This window comes from Schistocerca cancellata, chromosome 6 (genome assembly GCF_023864275.1).
Source record: "Schistocerca cancellata isolate TAMUIC-IGC-003103 chromosome 6, iqSchCanc2.1, whole genome shotgun sequence".
In the NCBI taxonomy this organism is placed as follows: domain Eukaryota; kingdom Metazoa; phylum Arthropoda; class Insecta; order Orthoptera; family Acrididae; genus Schistocerca; species Schistocerca cancellata.
In genome coordinates, this window is record NC_064631.1 from 523,180,090 (window position 1) to 523,202,884 (window position 22,795).

General features: G+C 41.5%; 1 pseudogene; it reads left to right on the forward strand.

The window, feature by feature from the left end:
* The first annotated feature begins 12,552 nt into the window (after nucleotides 1-12,552).
* Nucleotides 12,553-12,670, forward strand: LOC126089723 (5S ribosomal RNA; annotated as a pseudogene).
* The last annotated feature ends 10,125 nt before the right edge of the window (nucleotides 12,671-22,795 follow it).

Genomic DNA, 22,795 nt, shown 5'->3' on the forward strand with positions numbered 1-22,795 from the left:
TTGGGGCATTTTTTCTGAACAAATTAAATTACAATTAACATACATTATTATATATGCGCAAGGCTGCTTCTTTACCTTCTACAACAATACTCATCCTCCAGAGTCCTGACCAGAGTCGTGAGCAGAGCACACAGCCGACGCATGTCGACTCCCGCCGACTAGCACGGACTAGCACGGACAGACGACTACTGTCGACTGACTACTACTACTGTCGACTCGCGCGGTCAAGCGCAGACTAGCAGCAGCTAACGATAAACTACTCTCTGGTCAGACATTCTGTCATGCCTCGCCCATCGCCGGCAATGTATACGTCTTTCAAACTGTAATACACATCTGTTGTACCGAACAAGTGCTCCTAGCCCTCAGAGTTTACATGTTAAATAGACTACTTCTCCAGGTTTCTGTCCAAATTACCGGCTCCAAAAATAGAGAAAGCTAAGAGCTTGTAGTAGAAGAGGCCCACTTCAGGGGCATCAGAGTGATTTCCGCGTATCACTTTCGACTCGGTCGTTTCTGCACCAGCTTCCGCTGTCTCAAATGGATACTTTGACCCTTCTCCATCATTCCTGAAAAGTTTGTAACATCATCACGCAATCACTCTGTATATTTCTAAACGACTAAAACTGTTTAACCACAATCTTAAATCTTTTCGAAACTTTTCGTCGCTGGCACCTCTCACGAGTTAAAGAAAGGGAAATAGCCTAGCGCTTGCTAGGTTTTCGTCGTTCATGCATTAAAATTTTCAGCATGAGGCACTACTTTTCAATTCATTACTTCTCTGCTACTAATTCTGTTCCCAACACGTGTCCTCATATACCTGCAAAATTGTATCATTGCTTAACAAACAGTTCAGGAGAGACGATGTCACAGCCTCTGAGATGCCTGAAAAACAAGATTTTGTTGATGTGACTCAGCAAGAAATACGTGATTTTTTGCGTTGGGGGGGGGGGGGGTGTTACTAATAAAGAACTAAAGAGAATTCCAAGTCCAGATGCTGAACGCATTTGAAAAGTAACTTTGTGGATCATGGAGGATCACATACTTCGTATTTCATTTAAACTCTTTTAATATGCCAACTAGCCAGCCGGAGTGGCCGTGCGGTTCTAGGTGCTACAGTCTGGAACCGAGCGACCGCTATGGTATCAGGCTGGAATCCTGCTTCGGGCATGGATGTGTATGATGTCCTTAGGTTCGTCAGGTTTAATTCGTTCTAAGTTCTAGGCGACTGATGACCGCTGAAGTTAAGTCGCGTAGTGCTCAGAGCCAATATGCCAACTCCACGACTAGCTGTCTAAACTGTACACGTGCTTCCAACTGATTCCTCGCTTCACGGGTTCCAAACTGCTGTGGGAAATTATTTAACGTTTAGCCCGTTCGAAAAATCTTTCCAACGACTGTTTGAAAAAAATAGTCGTCGTCAGACGGAAGAACCTGTCAAGATCTGTAGGGGGAACAAAGGTTCTTTGGCCCTGTCAGCCGCAGCCCGGCTCCGGACACACATTAGAGAATAGAACTGGCACATAGGCGCATCAATTAAATGATACATTGCGACCATATCTTCATTTTGTTCGTTTCAAAAATTGAATTACAGCACATAAGATCATGAGAATCTTATTGGCACAGTTGGTGAAACTCCGTTCTATTGCTGTGGCGTTTCAACGACGCAGCAATTTGTAAGGTCAGGACGGAACATGTTCAAACAGTCAACTCCACACATTCATAGATTGATGCCTATTTTGGAAATCATAAGGAGAGTTAAGTGTGAGAACCGTTTGCCGCATAATCAGATTAACAGATCGTGCATTCAAGTTGCAGTTTGCAGAAGAATGGAAAATAAAACTGTGGAGCTATGGATGACCACCCGTTTGGCTTTCGGAAAAGGTATAAAACAAAAAATTCTGACAGACATGGGGCTTGACAATGGAAAGAAGATTTAAGAGGAAAAAAGACATATTCATATTATTTTCCGACATATAAAAGAAGCTACATTACAAAAATGGTATAAGATGTTCGAAATTCTGATAAAAATAGTAAGCTATAAGCGAGGTGGGTGCTATACAAGTGCCAAGAGGGAATAATAAGAATGGAAGACGAAGAGCGCAGTGGCCTGATTAAAAACAGTGTAAAACAAAGATGTAGGGTTTCGCCCGTACTGTTCAATCTATACATCGAGGAAGCACTGACAGAAATAAAATTAAGATTCAATAGTGCTGTTAAAACTCTCGGTGAAAGGATATCAATAACACTATTAGCTCATGGCATTGCTATCCTCAGTTAAAGTGAACAACAGTTACAGGATTTGCTGAATGGAATGAACGGTCTATTGAGTAAAGAATATGGACTGAGAGAGAACTGAAGAAAGACGAAAGTAATGATGATTAGTAGAAATAAGGTAAGCGATAAATTTGACATCAAATTGGTGACCACTAAGTAGACAAAGTTAAGTAATTATCTTACCTTCGAAAGTAAAATTACACGCGATGGATGAAGTAAGGAGTACTAAAAGATCACACTTGCACATGTAAAGAAGACATTTGTGGATAAAAGAAGTCTACTGCTACCAAACATTGGCCTTAATTTGGCACACCAGTTTAAAGTACCGACTGATGGACGGTCAGAAAACCGGAAAAGAAAAGAATCGAAGGCTTTGAGATGTGGTGCCATAGAAGAATGTTGCAAATTAGGTGGACTGAATGATACATTCGTATTGGTACTGAAGCAGCCGACGTTGTTGGCGCACCAACTTCGCTCCTCCTCATGTGGCGAGAGGGTGCGCGCAACACCAGGAGAAGATTTCATTGCGATGCGGGAATGCGAATTGGAGTCAGTGGGCTCTTAGAGGACGTCGGGCTAGGAAGTCTGATAAAAAAAAAAAAAAACAACCTCAAGTGTCAATAAATGATCTTGATGAAACTCGTCTGGTGTGTAGAGGGAGAAAATTACTGCGATACCTATTTTTTTAGTTTGTCCCCAGTTTCACTTTTAAGGGGTAAAACACGTCCCGAAACATGATTTGGCACTTTTCGTTTACAGGGAATATCTTCGAAACGATGTTACATAAAAAATATTTTCTAAATAAAAGATGATACGTAATTAATATTGTTGAAAACGGCTTTATTAACTTCTAGAGTAATCTGAAATTTTGTAAAATACCGTATGCCCTTTGAATAATTTTGAAAAATGAAAAGGTTTGCTACAGCAGAAATTAAAGATGCTTTCAAACCACATACATCATTGTTTAATAAAGCTACTCTCCGAAATACCGTTTTTGGAAAATAAGTTGTACTCAGTATGTTGTCTGAGTATTTTCAACATACGTGATAAAGGTATTTCAACTTTCGTTATGTTATAATTACTTGTTTTATGTTTTAAATTGTTACGTTTTACATACATTTTTTGCTGTTTTTCAGTTTATCATTTCACATAGGTGTATTTTGTTAACAGAAAATAATAAGTAACTCATTATTATGGTAGATAACATTGTCAATGATGATAATCTGTAAGTAAGTGCTTAAAACGTAATAGTTTTATTACACCATCCACATAAAACGAATGAAATTTCTTCACGTAATATATGCGACAGAGAAGCCAATTTAAAACAAAATTCAGCAGTATTTCAAATTGTCACGGGTGATCCTCCAAATACCCTGATTCGTATGAGACATATTTCAGTACATTGGTAAGCCTTGGCGGCGAAGAGAATTGATGATGTACCAGTGACTGCAGCTTGACCGTATTGTTTCTCAAGCGGAGACTGACATCATACTCGTTCAACAGATTTAGATCTGAAAATCTTCTCATAAAGTTCTTCCAACATCGAAAGCCGTATACGTTACATAATCGTACCTGTGCCATAGGTCACCACATGTTTCTTGCCCTGGAATATGTCCCTAAAAACCGTTTTATACGCTGGCTTCTTCATACTGAACTTGGACCGTGAATGCCAGAATCTCTTTTTGAATCCCAAAAAGCCCTTGTCACAGCATAGAATTCTGCTACATATACCTCTCACCAGATCAAAAGATATTTGAAATACATTTCGTTTCCCAGTGTTGGAGCAATATCTGTCTTATTGACAGATTTTTGCAGTGGTCATTGTGAAAGAACAATTTACAGCATCGTACAAGAGGACAGGGAACTTGTTCATTTGGTGATCCCAAAGGGCTCGACAACAGACGTACAGCCGTGTAAGGTATACGGCCTCCTGTATTGGAAAAAGTTTGTGACAAGACTTTCAGAATGATTATGATGTCAATCTCCGCTTGGAAAACAATACAATTGAGCTGAAGTCACTAGTACATAATCAGTTCTCTTTGTCAGTGTACCAATGTACTGAAATAGGTATGATATAAATCATGGTATTTGGAGATCATCCGTGAGAATTTGAAATTCTGCTGAATTTTGTTTTATATTGGCTTCTCCGTCATGTGTATTACGTGAAGAAATTTCATTCATTTTCCTTCCAGATTATCATCATTGGCATTATTTTCTATCACAATGATGAGTCACTTATTATTTTCAGTTTGCCCACCTATGTGGAAAACTGCCAAATCCTTTTCGGGGAGTATTTTAACCCTTAAAAGTGAAATTGGACACCAACCAAAACCACAGGTATTGCACTACTTTTCCTCTTTCACGCATCCGCCAAGTTTCATGAAAACCGTTTGTTGACATTTGGGAATATTCCCTTGTTGGAGCAGCCGGGGCCATGTGAACGAGGCTACGCCGTTGTTGACTTTGACGGGTGTGGACATACAGCAAGACTATTATAACAGTCAGCAAACGGCGAGAGGCGAGCATAACGTACAGGGGAGGACGTAGAGTGTTGTTATTGGCATAGAAGCTCGTGGTGGAGGGAGCAGGTACAGCATCGTGCTGTGCATGCATAGTTGCTGCCTTAATTCTCTTTCTGTTCGGATAAATAGTGAGCTTCTGTTCCTAGCTGTTTAAACGGAGCTATGATACGTTGACATCAAAGTGACTTACGGAAGGTGCATCATCTTCGTAGCGACTGTTATTTTTTTTTCTTACTGACACAATGAATTGTACTGTTTGAGCCTTGGTATTCCTTGGAGAATTTCCTTTTAATGTCTGCCCTGCTAATGTATCAGTCTGTGGGATTAAATATGTGTACTGTGAATTCTGATGTGTAGGAGTACTTCCTGTCACGCTTGGAATTTAGTGTGGGCATGCCAAGACGGCTGCATTTGCTGTCAAGGGTTTAGCATTTTTAAGTAAGTTGTGTGGAATTTATTAACGCTTCAACTACTTGCAAGATTATATGAAGTGCAATGTCATGCATCACTGCTTTTCCATGCGACAGCTTGTGTATTTCTACTTGTTCGTTTTGCTGTAAAGAACTGACCTGTTTTATGTGTGTACTACATTAAGATGGTGAGAAACCTGTGTGCATCATCAATATTGTACCAGCTGCAGATGCTGAATATGGTGTATACGTCAGGTGCCAATGGTCAGAAACAGATATTGTAAAAAACTTGCCGTGAAACAATTGCCCTTGGGCAGTCGTTAAAAGTCTGCTAGTATAGTAAATGATTTGAAACTAAAAGTTTTATGATCGGTCATGTTTTAATTGCTATGTTCCAGTAACCAGCTGACGCGAGAATTGTTTTTAATGCCTTGGTTGTATTTAGTGTGACAACTGTTCTAGAGTTTGTTAAAAGCTGGAAACCCTCACTTAAAGTTCTTGAATAATACGTAGAGATGCTTATCGACTGTTGCTCGAGTAAACTCGTATAATTCAGTAATACGTGACGATATCTTTGGTTTGCTGTAAATCTAATGAATATTTTGCCGTATTCAGGTTACGTAATTAAATGAAGTAGTCTTCCCTGTAATCATCCATATCCACCACCTATGTCCAAAACTCTTAACTAACTCGTTTTTCTTTTCTTTCGGGTAAATAAGTTTTCAGGAGACTTTGGCTGTTGCTGAGAAAGCTTTGTTTTATAACCCGGAGAATATGTAAAATGTTTAGTGTTATTTGATGTGTCCGACCCAATGGCTTTCCATAACCGAATCCTTGTATCCTACCTGTAAGTACCATTGAAAAGTTCAATCATTTCCCTGGTATGCTAAGGAATGTGGAGGTGCTCCGCAGAATCGGCGAAGAAAGGAATATGTGGAAAACTTTTACAAAAAGAAGGGACAAGGTGAGAGGACATCTTTTAAGATATCAGTTTAATTTTCATCGTGCTGCAGGGAGCTGCAAAGATGAAGAGATGTAGAAATGAAGAGTTTGACAGAAGAGAGAAACTCTTGGGCATCGTCATCGAAAGTCGCAATATTGAGGACTCGAAACACAATAAAAAGTAGCATTCATATAGGCGAAGAAATCGATTACAATAGCACTATTGGTGACAACTCGCTGACAAACAGTACTTACCACAAAATACGTAGGACTAGCCATCCAGAGCGACATAAAGCGAAATGACCAAACAACAAATAGAAGTCAAAGCAGATGTCAGGCTGGTGTACATAGGAAGACTCTTAAGGAAATGTGAAACTTCCATGGAAGAAATGGCTTACAGAATATGTGTCTTACACAGTCTTGAGCACTGTCCATCATTCTGGGACCCTTACCGTGTTGGACTGATAGTAGACGAGCTTCAACGAGGAGCCGTGTGTTTCCCAAGTATCAGATGATGCAAGGGAGACGTTGTGACTAAAAAATGGGGGGGGGGGGCGCTGGATTGGCGTGTGTTGGCCTTGACTCTTAGAAAACAACCTGTGTAAAATCGGAACGGAACGCTGATAGTGACAAGTCGTTGACGCGAACTTTGTAAGCATATGTTTATTGCGACCAAGTTCTACCACTTCATTCAAGATTTTGTTCCGATTATTTACGAATAGTGGCTCGAGTCTTCACAGTAGCACAGCATCGTCCAAACTGTCATTATTTGCCGCTGATTCCTTGTTTTTACAAGTAACAATTCGGCTGACTGGACAATAATAGACTCACGATTGTCTTGAGCGAAAAGTGGGAGTGTGACAGAATTAATTTGATCAAAATTGTTTGTGAATAGTGTCGTTGAGCGAAAAGATAGATTTAGTTTAGTGAGAATTGTTTTGATACATTAAGATAAACGGTACATATCTGCAGTCTGCCTGTCACATTTATCGCCCAATGAATTAATGAGATAGATTTGGAAAGTGACTTCCTAATTCATCGTAAGTCTCAAGTAATTCAGTCAGTGCAAGTGATCAGTTACATTAAATTAGGAATGTTCGCGTTTTAAACGTGTGATTTTCAGGTTAAATAGACGCTGATAGTTAACGACAATGACATACACAATCCTCTTTTGTCTTTGAGACAAATTTCCTGTTGAAACTCGGATATACCGATCTCTGATTACACATGAGTTTCAGATAAATATTGCAATGGATGTTTCCTTTGCATTTATCTTAAAAGAAACAAAATCAAATCGGACATATGATGTGGTCTACTGTTTATTTGAAAAAGAATAATAATAGTTGAGTGGGACACGTGTTGGAATAAATGCCAACTGAACTGGAAGCAGCCACATGCTTACAGACTCATAGTTTTAATTAATTTTCGGATCACATTGTTCATGGAACTAATTATGGTGCTAATTAGCAGACAAATCTGACGAGCTTTGAAGCGTAGTATCACCCGCCTAACAGTTACGTTCATTACCAAACTTTAGTGGTCATCAGCTTGCATTAACGGTAACTTTAAAAAATAAAACAATCAATTCGACCCTACTAAACAATTATGATTGCCCAAAAATGTTTCGCTCTGCTGCAAATGATGCTGGAGTGAGTGAATATTAAGTAGTAGGCAAGTAGACAAGTTATTAGCGGAAAGAGAAGAACAGTCTATACGCTAATGTAAAGCTAAGCTATAGGATATATGTAAGCGCTATAGTGCTAGTTACCCAGTGCATCTTTATGATAGAATGTTTTACATGGTTGTGGCGACCAGGATGACGAAATCCGTTGGAATATCCAGCGAGCAGTGCAATGTTGAAATGTTAGACGACTGTTACAAATATCTGAAGCGTTTAAACATTAGAGATTTTGCAGAGGTTATTTTCTAGTCCCAGTATTACAGTACACTAGCGAAAACGTTATTCGCATTTACAGTACCTATGGCATATAATGAGAAATGGAAAAAGCTAAAAAAATTTCTTCAAGGAAAGATACCGTCAAATGAGGCCGAGGAAGAACAATATCTCTGTTTTGAAACGTAAGGACTTGAACTTCACACACTATCGAATAACCAACGATGATGTAGCTGAGATGGTCTCTCTACAGAAGATACTACTTTTCACATGCACATCAGATTATACAATACTGAGATACAAAATATTACCAACTGATATTTTCTATGACTTCTAAAAAGCCTTTGGTTGTGCATTTCTCCTATAGAAGCTCTAATATTGTGGTATAAAGCATCGATTGCCAACATGCTAGCAGTTACCAACGGAGGGCTAAAATTAAATTTTCTGGGGGGGGGGGGGGGGTAGAAACTAAACGGTTCGATTCTGTTTCAGTCACTAAACTAAATTATTTTCATCAGATCATTACTATTATTTGTAAGATTCTAAGACTGATTACGTAACTTATCAATAATTACTTATTCTCAGTTAGTAGCATTAATATGGCGGAGGCTACAGGTTCCACAGGTACTCCAGCCACTACAAACATATGTTGTGCTTTGTCCCGTACATCGCGGATGATAAAAATGATACATATACGAAACCAATTTTAAATACCTCAAGTAAATGTTTGCTCTAAGTTGTAGATAGTAGTTGTCTAGAAATTGCTTCGTTGCGCGCTTCGAAGCAAATACATGAATTAACTGACAGCACGACAGAGCAGTAACTAGACAAAGACTACTATAGTACTGTACATAGATTTATTATTATCAACATTATTGTCATTGGTGTGGTTAGACACAAAGCATTAACAGCCTGATGTCGTCCAATTTCTGCCAGTTCAGAAATAAGGACTGCAGCAGCCAGTACGTATAGGGTACACATCTGAAGTTGTTTTATTTCAAAAGGGGTTGCAGTGTGCGGGTGAAGCAAGTGCCGCACTGGAGAGGAGTAATGCAGGAAAATCATGTCTTGTAACAAGTGTGTACCCTCACTATGGATAGTTAGCTTTCTTTTCCTAGAAGGAGTTGTGGGTAGCACGTGCGATGCACCACGAGTTCCTTCGTCGTCCATTCTAACACACACACACACACACACACACACGCACACACATGCACACACGCACACGCACAAAACTATAAATCATTTATCTTTCATCGTTTTAAAACTAAAAGTGTTCCAAGGAAAATCTTCCATTCTATAGTTTAGTTAGGTACCATGTTGTTGTTGTGGTCTTCACTCCTGAGACTGGTTTGAAGCAGCTCTCCATGCTGCTCTATCCTGTGCATCTCTATTCTTCATCTCCCAGTACCTACAGCAGCCTACATCCTTCTGGATCTGCTTAGTGTATTCAATCTCTTGGTCTTCACGTTGCATTCTTATACAAGTCGCCATTACAGTTTTTTTTTCAAACAGTTCGCACTGACCAGGTCTACTACGCGTAAAATTAATGATTTGCTTATTTATTTGCTTGTGAATGAGATCTGTTTTCACATAATCAGGACTCCTTTCAATTTCATGTAAATGATGTGGCTTTGTGCTCAGTTCCACATTTGGGTTGTTAGTTCACATTCCCAGGTTTGTATTTACGATAACACAAACACACACACACACACACAACACACACACACACACACACACAGGTAAAGGTTACTCACTTACACGACGTAAGCGACAGCCAAGCCAATCTGACAAGCGAGTTGTACGACATCACAAAGAAGGACTTTCTGACAGTTTCACATGGTTAAGTGCATTGTACTGGCGTACGAGAGGGGAAGGGGGACAGGAACTATGGAGAGCAACTGAATCCTTAAAAGAACCATCTTGACTTTTCTCCCTGTTTCATTAATCCAGTCTCGAAACTATTTGGCCTGCTTGGATATTATGATCCTCCGAATAATACAGGCACAAAATATTACCAGTGGTAATAATTCTCATTTATTGTTTGTAGTACACATTATGTTAAGGTTAAAAACCCTTAGGGGATCATTTACTCGGAGACCAATATAATAGCATTACTGCATAGGTTTCGCCTTATTCACAGCAAGTGCAATATTCCTTCGCAAGTTGTACATTAAGTGAATGAGTATAACCGAATGTGATCATTTAATGTGCAAATTTTATGTCTTGCTTTCGTTGTTGACTGGCAAAGGGGAAATGGATATTGTGCAACTACGCTGGTTACTCGTCTGGATTGCCGTTAAGGGTATCGCAGAGCTTAACGTCCCTGCTCGACGAACGGATCACCATTAACATATCATTAAAGCCGACATGCAGCAGTATTTTGGAGCATATATTGTGTTCGAACATTATGAATTACCTCGAAGAGAACGCTCTATTGATACACAATGAATAATTTTATTCTAATGGAGCGTTGAATGGTATTGATAAGTGATTTCAAATTAATTCCGTATTTCTAGATTTCCAGAACACTTTTTACACTGTACCTCACAAGTGCTTATGGAATATCGCCTCAGTTATGCTACTGCATTCGCGATTTTCTGTCATGGAGGTGACAATTCGTAGTAATTGACAGAAAGTCATCGGGAAAAACAGAAGTGACTTCTAGCGATCCCCAATATAGTGTTATAGGGTTTTTGCTGTTCCTTATTTATATAAACGATTTAGGAGACAATCTAAGCAGCCGTCTTAGGTTGTTTGCGGATCATACTGTCATTTATCGTCTAGTAATGTGATCAGAAGATCCTAAAAATTGCAAATCGGTATAAAATAGATATTTGTATGGCAATTAACCCTAAATAAGGAATTGTGTGAGGTCATCCACATGAGTGCTAAATGTTTCAGTCAAATCCAAAGGCCACAATTTTAGCTACATACTTAGGAATTACAATTAAGAATAACCTAAATTAGCCGGCCGCGGTGGTTTCGCGGTTCTAGGCGCACAGTCCGGAACCGTGCGACTGCTACGGTCGCAGGTTCGAATCCTGCCTCGGGCATGGATGTGTGTGATGCCCTTAGGTTAGTTAGGTTTAAGTAGTTCTAAGTTCTAGGGGACTGATGACCACAGCTGTTAAGTCCCATAGTGCTCAGAGCCATTTGAGCCATTTTTGAATAACCTAAATTGCAAGGAACACAGGAAATGTCGAGGGGAAAGGCAAACCAAGGGCCGCATTTTATTGGCAGACCACTTAGAAAATGTAACAGATCTACTAGAGAGACTGCCTACACTACGCTTGTCCGTCCTCTTTTGGAGTACTGCTGCGCGGTATGGGATTCTTACCAGGTACGATTGAGGGAATGCATCCAGAAAGTTCAAAGAAGAGCAGTACTTTTGAATTATCGAGAAATAGGGGAGTCAGTGTCACTGATTTGCCGGATTTGGGCTGTACATCACTAAAAAAAATGCGTTTTTCGTTGTGGCGGAATCCTCTCGCGAAATTTCAATCACTAACCTTCTCCTCCGAATCCGAAAATATTTTGTTGACGACAACCTACATGGGGAGGAACGGTCATCATAATAATGTAAGGGAAAGCAGAGCTCACACGTAAAGATATTGGTGCCCGTATTTTCCGCACGCTATTCGAGATTGGACCAACAGAGAATTATTTTGAAGGTGGTTCGACAAACTCTCTGCCAGGCACTCACGTGTAATTTGCGGAGTATCCATGTAGATGTAGATATAGATGAACACTGTTCTATGTTGTGTGTCCTAGTTGTTTGTCTGTGAGACATGGTGGCCAGACATTGTTGGCCGACAACTTATGACGAAAATTTATTCCAAACCAGAGTTCTGACGGGCTGCCTCCGTGTGCATCAACAAGCAAGCGTGGGTAGCAGTGTCGTCTACGGACTGACGTCTGTCAAAGGACTAAAATCCTCTCTGAGTATGTTTCTGCTAAGTATTTATAAGCATGTCTAGTAAATTGGTACAAATGGCTTCAAAAAGGAAGTTATACGTCATTATGGTAGACCAGGTAAATTTTACGGAACACTATAGTTCACGTGAAAGTGACCCAGATAACCGACACTGTATTTGAACAAAGACGCTATGTCTCTCCAAACAACTTTTGGATATTTCTACCAATCGTTCAGTTCTTCTACAAGAGAAATCAGCTCCTTGAGCACGGATCTTTCCAATGACCGCTGTGTGAAGTTCTCATTGTAGGAAAATCTGTCCCCGCTCCCCAGAAGATGTTCTTTAACCTTATAATGAAAGCTGCCAGTCTACATTGCAATTAATATTTCTTTCTTTCGGTAAACGGTTTTAGTCGAAAATGATCATCTTTAGACCACTAACTCCTTGATGAAGTGTGGAGCTAGTAAACGGACCTGATGTACCATAAAGTACCAGTCAACAAACTGCTCACACTAATGTCTGTGGGACGTACATCAACTGTGTGTACTGGCTCCACACGTGACCAAGGTGTTAAATGTCTGAAGATGGTCATATTTGCCAACGGCCTTGCCGCAGTGGCAACACCGGTTCCTGTCAGATCACCGAAGTTAAGAGCTGTCGGGCTGGGCTAGCACTTGGATGGGTGACCATCCGATCAGCCGAGCGCTGTTGGCAAGTGAGGTGCACTCATCGCTTGTGATGAAAACTGAGGAGTTATTTGATTGAGAAGTATCGGCTCCGGTCTCGGAAACTGACATACGGCAGGGAGAGTGGTTTGCTGATCACATGCCCCTGCATATCCGCATCCAGTGACGCCTGTGGGCTTTGGATGACACGGCGGCCGGTTGGTACCTTTATGCCTTCATGGCCTCTTCGGGAGGAATCTTTTTTAGTCATATTTGAATTAAGCCGGTTACCAAAGTAAATAAATACACCCCTCCCCAATTCCAAAAAAGAAAAGAAAACCGAACAGTAAAGGAGTTATGTAAATAGATCACAAATTGATAATCATACAGTTATCGATGGGAAACCCAAAATTATAAACTTCGGTGGCCGATAAGTGAATGTGTGACACCCAGAAGGCAGAGATAGCAATTACGGGTATGTCGATAAAAGGGCTTAAAGTCTTTGAGAAATTCATTCCGTGTACTGTGTTGGACAGTAACTATGCGTCATAGACAGACACGTTAACAATACACGCCAACGTCAGTATTTCAGAGAGGACATGTAGTTGGGCTCAAAGAAGCAGGTTGGGGTAATAGGCGAATCGCTCGACATTTGAATAGGATTGATGCTATTATTCAACGATGTTAGCAGGAAAGGGTGAACCATCTCCCAACACAGCGTCAAGAAGGAAGTGGTTGGCCAAGAGAGAGAATAAAACGTGAAGACAGAGCAGCTGTCACAGAGGCACTCAGAACCCCAGATTCATGATTATCGTGTATCCTAAATGTAACCTGTGCTCCAGTAGCCAGAAGGACAGTTACCAGGTGGCTGACACAATGGGGCTTAGCTCACAGCGCCCCTTGCACCGACTGGCAGTGAACTTTGTACGTGAACAAGCCCGTACTGTCGGGCGCATTTGACCTGTTATCTCAGTGACTGAGGTTCAGTAGCCTTCGGCGATGAATCCTTCTTCGAATCGAGTTCCGAAGACGCGTGTGAAGGCGCCCCAGACAGCGGTGGAATACCAGCCTTACTGACCACCGCAATACGGTTTGACAGCCAAGATTGTTGGTATATGGTGCCATTTTCTTTCAGAGCAAGACCCGTTTCACTGTTGTCAGCGGAACCCTTACAGCACAGCGGTACGTCACCGATATCCTACGCCTCGTTTTGTTGCCCTTCATGGCAGCGCTTACATTTCACCAAGATAACGCTGCCTATACCTGGAGAGAGTTTCTACTGCTTGCCTTCGTGCTTGTCACACCTTACAGAGGCTAGCAAGGTCACCGTATCTCTCCCCAGTTGAGAACTATTGGAGCGTCATGAGTGCAGACCTCAACCAATTCTGTATTTTGATGATCTAAAGTTCCAATCGAACACAACTTGGAACGATATTCCTCAGAAAGACATCCAACAACTCTACTTCGCCAAATAACTGCCAGAGACGCCGTAGCACGTTGTTGACTTCCTCTATTTGTGAAGCACGTTCTTTTGAATAAATCATCGATTTATTCTGAAATTGAAACCATTCGTTTATCTATACATGTACAGTCGTGCTCAAAAGTATCCGAACCACCTGAATTGCAGTTCGCCTCATTCGAATGCAACCCACATAACGCAGCTGTCTAGCAGGTCCTCTAATCGCTCCTTGGTACAGTCGTTTGACTATTGAAAATGGTTCCAACAAGTCATCACTAGAAAACACTACTCTGAATCGCAATAACTCAAGATGTAGAGTAATACTAAGATACTAAAAATATCAGGGACCACCTTATCACAGGTAAGACTGTCCTTAAGGCTTGTAAGCTCACATTTATTACTATAAGTGACAATACTTGATTGTTACTGTAGTGGACTGGCCAGACAGCCAATCCACTATGACCGGTAGCCGAAAGGCACGCGTTTAAGCTCACGCAGGCTGGCGTGAGGTCTGGAACAGGTCAGAGAAATAAGACTAGCAAACCAGGAGGTAACCGGTAGAATACTTAACTTTAATCCACAATTGGTGAACATCTCTCTTGACGGTACATACTTCACAAGATAAATAGCAAAGGATAAAGGCGCCTTGCTAGGTCGTAGCAAATGACGTAGCTGAAGGCTATGCTAACTATCGTCTCGGCAAATGAGAGCGTAATTTGTCAGTGAACCATTGCTAGCAACGTCGGCTGTACAACTGGGGCGAGTGCTAGGAAGTGTCTCTAGACCTGCCGTGTGGCGGCGCTCGGTCTGCAATCACTGACAGTGGCGACACGCGGGTCCGTCGTACACTAGCGGACCGCGGCCGATTTAAAGGATACCACCTAGAAAGTGTGGTGTCTGGCGGTGACACCACAGTTACCACTCTCATTATTACGTCAGATAGGTAATGCACGTAGTAAGTTCGTGGTATTCATGATTTCCTCTTCAAAGTAACATACCGTACTTATTATTTAACACAAAATCACATGAACAATGTAAGTTATTCACGAGCAGCTAGTTGAGAATATGTATGAACTTCAAATGACACAACGAACCGTCTCGTTCTGTATGTGGATTCAAACCCAGGTCATGCAGACTAAGCAAAGATTTCGTGACTGACGGAAACTAACAGGCATTCGTGATTAGGCACACGGAGAGTGATACACCTCGATTTTAGACAGTATCAGTTAGCAAATATCACCTTTAAATTACATTACGCAAACATTTTTAACGGACGCGAATTCCTACCCAGCACCTATTGTCCCTGTTAACGAACTACGATAGATGTTAAATATTGCTTCTTAACAAGTAACTTACATGAAATGCCGTGAGGTAAAGCTTCGTTTTGGACAGGGATTCGAACCCAGAACCTAATAGGATAGATATCGAAGCACAATCAACTGTGACATATCACATTCTCGGCAGTAGCTAGATGTATTAACTAAAATGACGAGACCAAACAATAATTTTTTCCCTTCCACGACTCCAACCCAGCACTTATCGCTTTTTTATTCTAAAGAAAACGAACGTTAAATATGGGTTTGTTGCACCAGCAGCGACATGTGAGCATGTTTGAACTAGAAAGAATATGACGAAGAGTTCAGTGCTGCTGGGAATAGAGCCCCACACATATCTTTGTTGACTACACACCAAGAGACGTCAGCTACTGAATTTTTCTCCACCAGGAGCTCGGAATAACATCTTGAACTTACTCTGATCTCGCAAATAATTCTGTGGCTCACTGGGAGTCAAAAACGTCAAATATCGTTAGTGTTGACAACGAATGAAAATACATTAAACATCGAAATTAGTATCCACTAGCAGATAGGTGTTCTCATGATAGATCTTGATAGTACATAATGAAATCTTTAGTGCAAACATGGATTCGAATCCATTCACGCGCAATATGTGGAGATGTTGAGGAATCTGCAGTTTTGAACAAACAACAAATTCTAGCCGAGCTGTATTGTCACGAAGGGAACAAATTCCGCGTTAAGGGCGGTCTGAGTTGCGTTCCCAGTTCGTAACCAATTTTATCGACATCCAGAAGCTCAGATAAAAGATGGAATTAGTGTCCTGTGATCCTACACAGCGTTTGTTTCGTCACTAGAAATAAATAATTAGTATAAGAAAGGTTACTGGTGATAGAGTTTCTACATGTCGCCACTCAAGACTTTATTGTGGCGCAACCTAACGTCTACTTGGTAGAAAAGGAATATCATTTTAATGGAGTTTCAGACCACAATGCCATTATATCTTCTTCACTTGGTATAGCCAGAAGAGAATGGAATCTGTCTCTCCCTATCTAAAATCACTGACCGAAGTTGGAACCGAACCCAGACCATAAACATATGAACCTATCATCAGCCCAACAGACCACCAAATCCTCTTTTCAGTGGATCATTTTCCTATCATAACACCGTTGTGCCACACTGGCTGAGAATTCTGACACACACACTCCCTGTATCAATTTGCAGCGTGTTCAGTAAATTCATTTACTTGGTTGACTGAATCACCATGAACTAGCTGCCTCGGTTACCCAGTGCATACATTCAACTTTATTTTGTAATCACCAAAACAAAATCACGTAACTGCCACCAACACAGAACTGCCAACTGTGTAGGATGCAAAAATTTAAATAGGAAGTGTTCCTTTCTACTTGAGCTACTCTATTGCGCTATCTGTTTGTTGAAAACGTCGTGCAGTGAAAAAGAAAAGATATAACTGTTTGTCTCTCATAAGTTTTGACCTGGCCAGATGTATTATCCCACAGCGCTGTGGAATGCAGAAGTTCTAGAGGAATTGTTACTGCCTTCTGGAGAAAGACGTTATAACTCTGAATCCGCATTAAGAAAAACGTTCCTTCATTACCAACTGGGCAGAGCCGGTTTACGTTGGGAAGTAACATAGCGGAAGTCATGGTAAACGGAAATACAGTCGCCAGTAAACTTACTTACATTAGAAAATTTTATTTTATTTGACGAACTGATAGCCATTTAAAGGAACAGGGCTCTTACTTTACTTGTACTTCATTGAACTAGAGACGTTGAAAAATTTGGTGCTGGACTGTGATTGAATTTGTATCTCCTCTTTCGAGGATCTGAATCTCTCGGAACAGTATAGTTCAATCATTTCCTTCCTTTTCTCAAGACTGCAATCTCCTCTAGGTCTCCTCCAAAGGTAAGTATGTTGGTCCGAAACCTGATCCAGTACAAAAATATTCATAATTTCATCTCAAGCCCTATCACGTGCAAACCGGCCTGTTCGTGAAAATTAACGTACATTTTTAATGTCTGTTTATGTGTTGCCAACAATCGCAATAGGTGTCGTTATTTCTGGTCAAACACGCACACATCTTACTATTGGTGAGTAAGTAACTGATACTTAAGCTATATTCATGGATGCACGGTAGGTGTGCAGTTCGATTGTCGCTTAGGCACAAATGTTTGTATCCTTATTTTAGATTCAAACACCTAGCAGCTGATAAGAAAAACCGATACGAAACATTCGATTTTACTTAGTTAACAATCAGATTACGTTTTGGGTTCGTATCTCCGTCACAGAACTTCACATCATGCACTTCATCTTTAAATGCATGCACACTTTGTTACTTCAGAATAGAGGTATATCAGACATATTTCGTGGTTAATTAACAGGGACGAAAGGGTGTTGACAGAAGTCCCTGTTTATTACAAAAATTGTCGTCTTTCTTTCAAGTTTAGATTTGGTTACTCAAAAAAATGGTTCAAATGGCTCTGAGCACTATGGGACTTAACTACTGAGGTCATCAGTCCCCTAGAACTTAGAACTACTTAAACCTAACTAACCTAAGGACATTACACACATCCATGCCCAAGGCAGGATTCGAACCTGAGACCGTAGCGGTCACGCGGTTCCAAACTGGCGCGCTTAGAACCGCACGGCCACACCGGCCGGCATTTGGTTATTGGTATTGGCAAAAACTTCGATAATTCATGCCTCTTCATGGCTAGTCATCAATATGATATGATTAGATTAGATTACATTAGATTAATTGTTGTTTCATAGATCATGAATACGATATTTCGTAATGATGTGGAAGGTGTCATTTTAATGAAAGGTTTCTTTACATACCATGATTCAATTTCTTTACAATTTTTTGCTCTCTCTCTCTGTCTCATTCTTTTTGATTTTTATCTCTCTCTCTCTCTCTCTCTCTGTCACACACACACACACACATTCTCTTTTATTTTTATTTGTTTGTTGTGCTCCACTATCGGCGAGGCAGGAAAACGTCTGTGAATGAGTTTCTTAGTTTTGAGTACACTTACGAAAGAAATATAAAAACAACTATGACAGTTACTGATTTATGATGCTTAGTTTGCATTAGTTCTGAGTATTATTAGTAACTATGCTCCAGTCCCTAAATCTAGTTACAGAAATGCGAATCAGGTGCATTACGTATACCAGGCCGTAGCAGCTGCAACTTGGAGACACCAGCATGGTCACTTCCCAGCCCGCTGTAAGATCACAACAGTTCGTCTTCTTCCTGCTGGTATTGTAACTGAGATTTGGCAACAAGGCAATGTATGTTTGGCAACTCTGTGATCAATGAGTTAGTTCCTGGTGTGCACGGAATTAAGCCTCAAAGTTCACTTGATTTTTACCTGTCATTTCCATTGAATAATCTGAGTTATTATCGCTTGAGGTGTAACAAAAGATTGTAAATTTACGGTTTGCAGCCCAAGGAAGTCGTTGCACGTGGAAATCTCAACTAATCTCGTCCTTCAAATAGAGGTTTACGAGTTTTAGCTACTATTGGTCTCATAAGAGGAAGCAAAGACACATACTTCTTTGCCAGCCATGTGGTAACGTGCTGACCTGTGAAAAAGCGTCTGTTATGATTCGAAATTCCAGTCTCACTGAGTTCAGCGTTTTTATCCCTTCTGTGAAAGAGCTACAAACAGTCAGATCAAACATCGCTAAGGAAATCGCAAAACGTCGTTCTTTCGGATGAATCCAGGTTCTGTTTACAGCATTATGATGGTCGCATCCGTGTTTGGCGACATCGCGGTGAACGCACATTGGAAGCGTGTATTCGTCATCGCCATACTGGCGTATCACCCGGCGTGATGGTATGGGGTGCCATTGGTTACACGTCTCGGTCACCTCTTGTTCGCATTGCCGGCACTTTGAACAGTGGACGTTACATTTCAGATGTGTTACGACCCGTGGCTTTACCCTTCATTCTATCCCTGTGAAATCCTACATTTGGGAAGGACAATGCATGACTGCATTTTGCAGGTCCTGTACGGGCCTTTCTTGATACAGAAAATGTTCGACTGCTACCCTGGCCAGCACATTCTCCAGATCTCTCACCAACTGAAAACGTCTGGTCAATGGTGGCCGAGCAACTGGCTCGTCACATTACGCCAGTCACCACTCTTGATGAACTGTGGTATCGTGTTAAGGCTGCATGGGCAGCTGTACCTGTACACGCCATCCAAGCTCTGTTTGACTTAATGCCCAGGCGTATCAAGGCTGTTATTCCGGCCAGAGGTCGTTGTTCTGGGTACTGATTTCTCAGGATCTATGCACCCAGATTGCCTGGAAATGTAATCACATGTCAGTTGTAGTATAATATATTTGTTCATTGAATACCCTTTTATCATCTGCATTTCTTCTTGGTGTAGTAATGTTAATCGCCAGGAGTGTAATTGTACTCTCTTCTGACGATGAACCACTCTTGTTGCGCCTCTGTCTCTGCGAGAAACGACGAGTATGAGCTACTGTAGAAAAGTTTCTAAGTAACTACCCGCAATGGGAGGACGGGATGGAAGTCAGAGGTGTCTGCAATGCGTACAAAGGTCGAATGCCGCGATGATTTCGCGCCTCTGGAGCCACGCGCAGTCGACCGCGATTTCAATCGGCGGCCGCTATTCGACGCGGAGGCAGCTGCGGCATTGAGGAGGAGTGGGTGCTTGGCGAGGGTTTGGGTGGAGAGAGGGGGGGGGGTGTTTCTCTGCTACATAACCGGCATCTCCGCCGTAAATCAGGCGCCGCAGTGCGCGAGGCGCCCCTTTACGACCTGTTTTGGGCGGAGTTATGCCCCGCATCAAGCGCGGCCGGGAGCCGCCTCGATACTGCGGGAGCCGTAACGGGCGCCTCTGTCCCGCGGCAGGTCACCATTAAACTGGCTGCCGCCGCCCCCGCTGCCCCCGCCGCCCCTGCCACTGCGGCAGCAACGCGTCGCGCTCCTTTTCGGCAGTTTCGTCCCGCGACGGTCATCATAAGCGAGTTCCCTAATCTCTGTGAATCAGCTGCTGCGGTTAGGGAGTGATTCGCGCCCAAGTGTGGAGAACGTGTGCGGCTGCGAAGGTCACACCGCAGGACGTGCGCAACACTGTTACGACATTCCAACAATGTAATAAGAAAGAGTGCACTGCCGTAAATAAAATATACTGATGTGAATAAGTCATTGGATAGCGATATGTAAATATGCAGATGGCGATAGTATTACGTACACAAGATATAAAAGACGGAGCATTGGCGCCGGCCGCGGTGGCCGAGCGGTTCTAGGCGCTTCAGTCTGGAACCGTGCGACTGCTACGGTCGCAGGTTCGAATCCTGCCTCGGGCATGGATGTGTGTGATGTCCTCAGGTTAGTTAGGTTTAAGAGGCTCCGGAACGCTCTATACTTGCAATGTTAAAATAACGCTTATAAATTACATCTTTCCTCACAAAGTATTTTTACAGATTATTTATTGGAATATGGGCTACAACTTAACACAGCGATTTTACAAAATTTTAGTTCAGTTATTAAAGATGATTTTTTTTCAATTGTAATGAAAATTCACAACATTTTTTTGCAATTTTTTATTTATATATTCAAAAATATACAGTTTTTTGGAAAAAGGCTGTGTTAAATTATGCAGGAGGTACTGTGTAACATTTACTGAAAGTTTGAAACAAGTATGTTTGGAAGATCCTTAGAAAACATGTAATTAGTATGAGAAAATAAAAGTTTTGGGAATCGAGCGACAATGATTGGATTAACTGTTTAGTGCATTCCACGTCCATAGGATGGATTATCTTCATCCTCTGCAAACTCCTCCTCCAGCTTCCTCTTGTTCCTCCTCCTGTTTACTCTTGCTTGTATTTCTAGACTCTTTACAGCCCTGTCTGCAGCCCGAAGGCGTTCCTTGTCTAAAGCAAGCATTGCTCGTACCATGTTAGAACCTATCTTCATTCCCATAATAACACATACCTTTGGCTTTCCAACATTTCTCCTTTTCTTAAAAGCCTTCAGAGGATTTCTAATAACTTTACTTTTACTCGTTATTATACTTCAACAAAACAGAGACTCAAGAAACAGAATTAATTACGAATATTTTCGAGATAACGAGAGAGTAAATAAACATGAAACAATCGACAATCACACCAGCGATATATATTGAAACATCACAGGTTAGCCACAACACATACTTTATCTCACATCACTAAAATGTACCTGATGAACACGGACGTTAATAACAACACCATTTGACAGCAGTTTAACAGCGCCACAGTGGGTCACGCCCATGTAGAACACATTTCAAAAAAAATTTAAAAATAGTTGTAGTCTTCGGAATTGAAGAAATTATATATATATTAAAAGGTAATAGACTGCAGATTCAGAAAACGCAAAAAAGTAAAAATTGAACTTTTCATGATTTTGAGCCTTTCCGGAGCCCCTTAAGTAGTTCTAAGTTCTAGGGGACTGATGACCTCAGAAGTTAAATCCCATTGTGCTCAGAGCCATTTGAACCATTTTTGAACGGAGCATTGGCGGAGCTGTTACCTGCACGCAGGTGACCATGTGTAAAGGCTTACGACTTAATTATAGCCGCAAGATGGGAATGAACATATTTTGGGGGCGGAATAGTAGTTGGAACTAGACGCACGGAACATTCCATTTTGGAAAACGTCAGGAAATTCGATGTTCTGAGGTCCACGGTATCGAGAGTGTGCCGAGAGTGCTAAATTTCAGGCATAGCCTCTCAGTACGGACAAAGCAGTGGCGACGGCCTTCACTCAACAACCGAAAGCAGTGGAATTTGCACAGAATTGTTGGCACTGACAGACAAGGAACACTGAGTCAAATAACAGCAGAAATCAATGTGGGCCGTGCGACGACTGTATGCGTTTGACAGTGCGGAGAAATTTGGCGTTAATGGGTTATGGCAGTGGAAGACCGATGTGAGTGCCTTTGCTAACAGCACAAAATCGCCTGCAGCCCCTCACCTGGACTCTTCGTCAAATCGGTCGGCCGTGGATGACTGGAAAACCGTAGCCTAATCTGTTGGCAAGAGCTGATGGTAGGGCCTCAGTATGGCACACACCCCACGAAACTATGGACCCAGGGCGTCAAAAAGGCTGTGCAAACTGATGGTGGCCCCATAATGGTTTTAAGCCGTATTTGCATGGAAAGTATTGGGTCGTCTCACCCAACTGAACCGATCACCGACTGGAAACGTTTATATTCGGCTAGATGGAGAACATTTGCACTCATTACGGCCTCAGTGTTCCCTAAAAAAGAAGGAATTTTTATGTCTGACAATGTGCCGTGTCTCCGGATGACAACTGTTCGCAATTGGTTTGAAGAACTGTAAGTGGGCTGTTTATGTTTTCTTTATGTAAGTAGGCTGTTTATGTTTT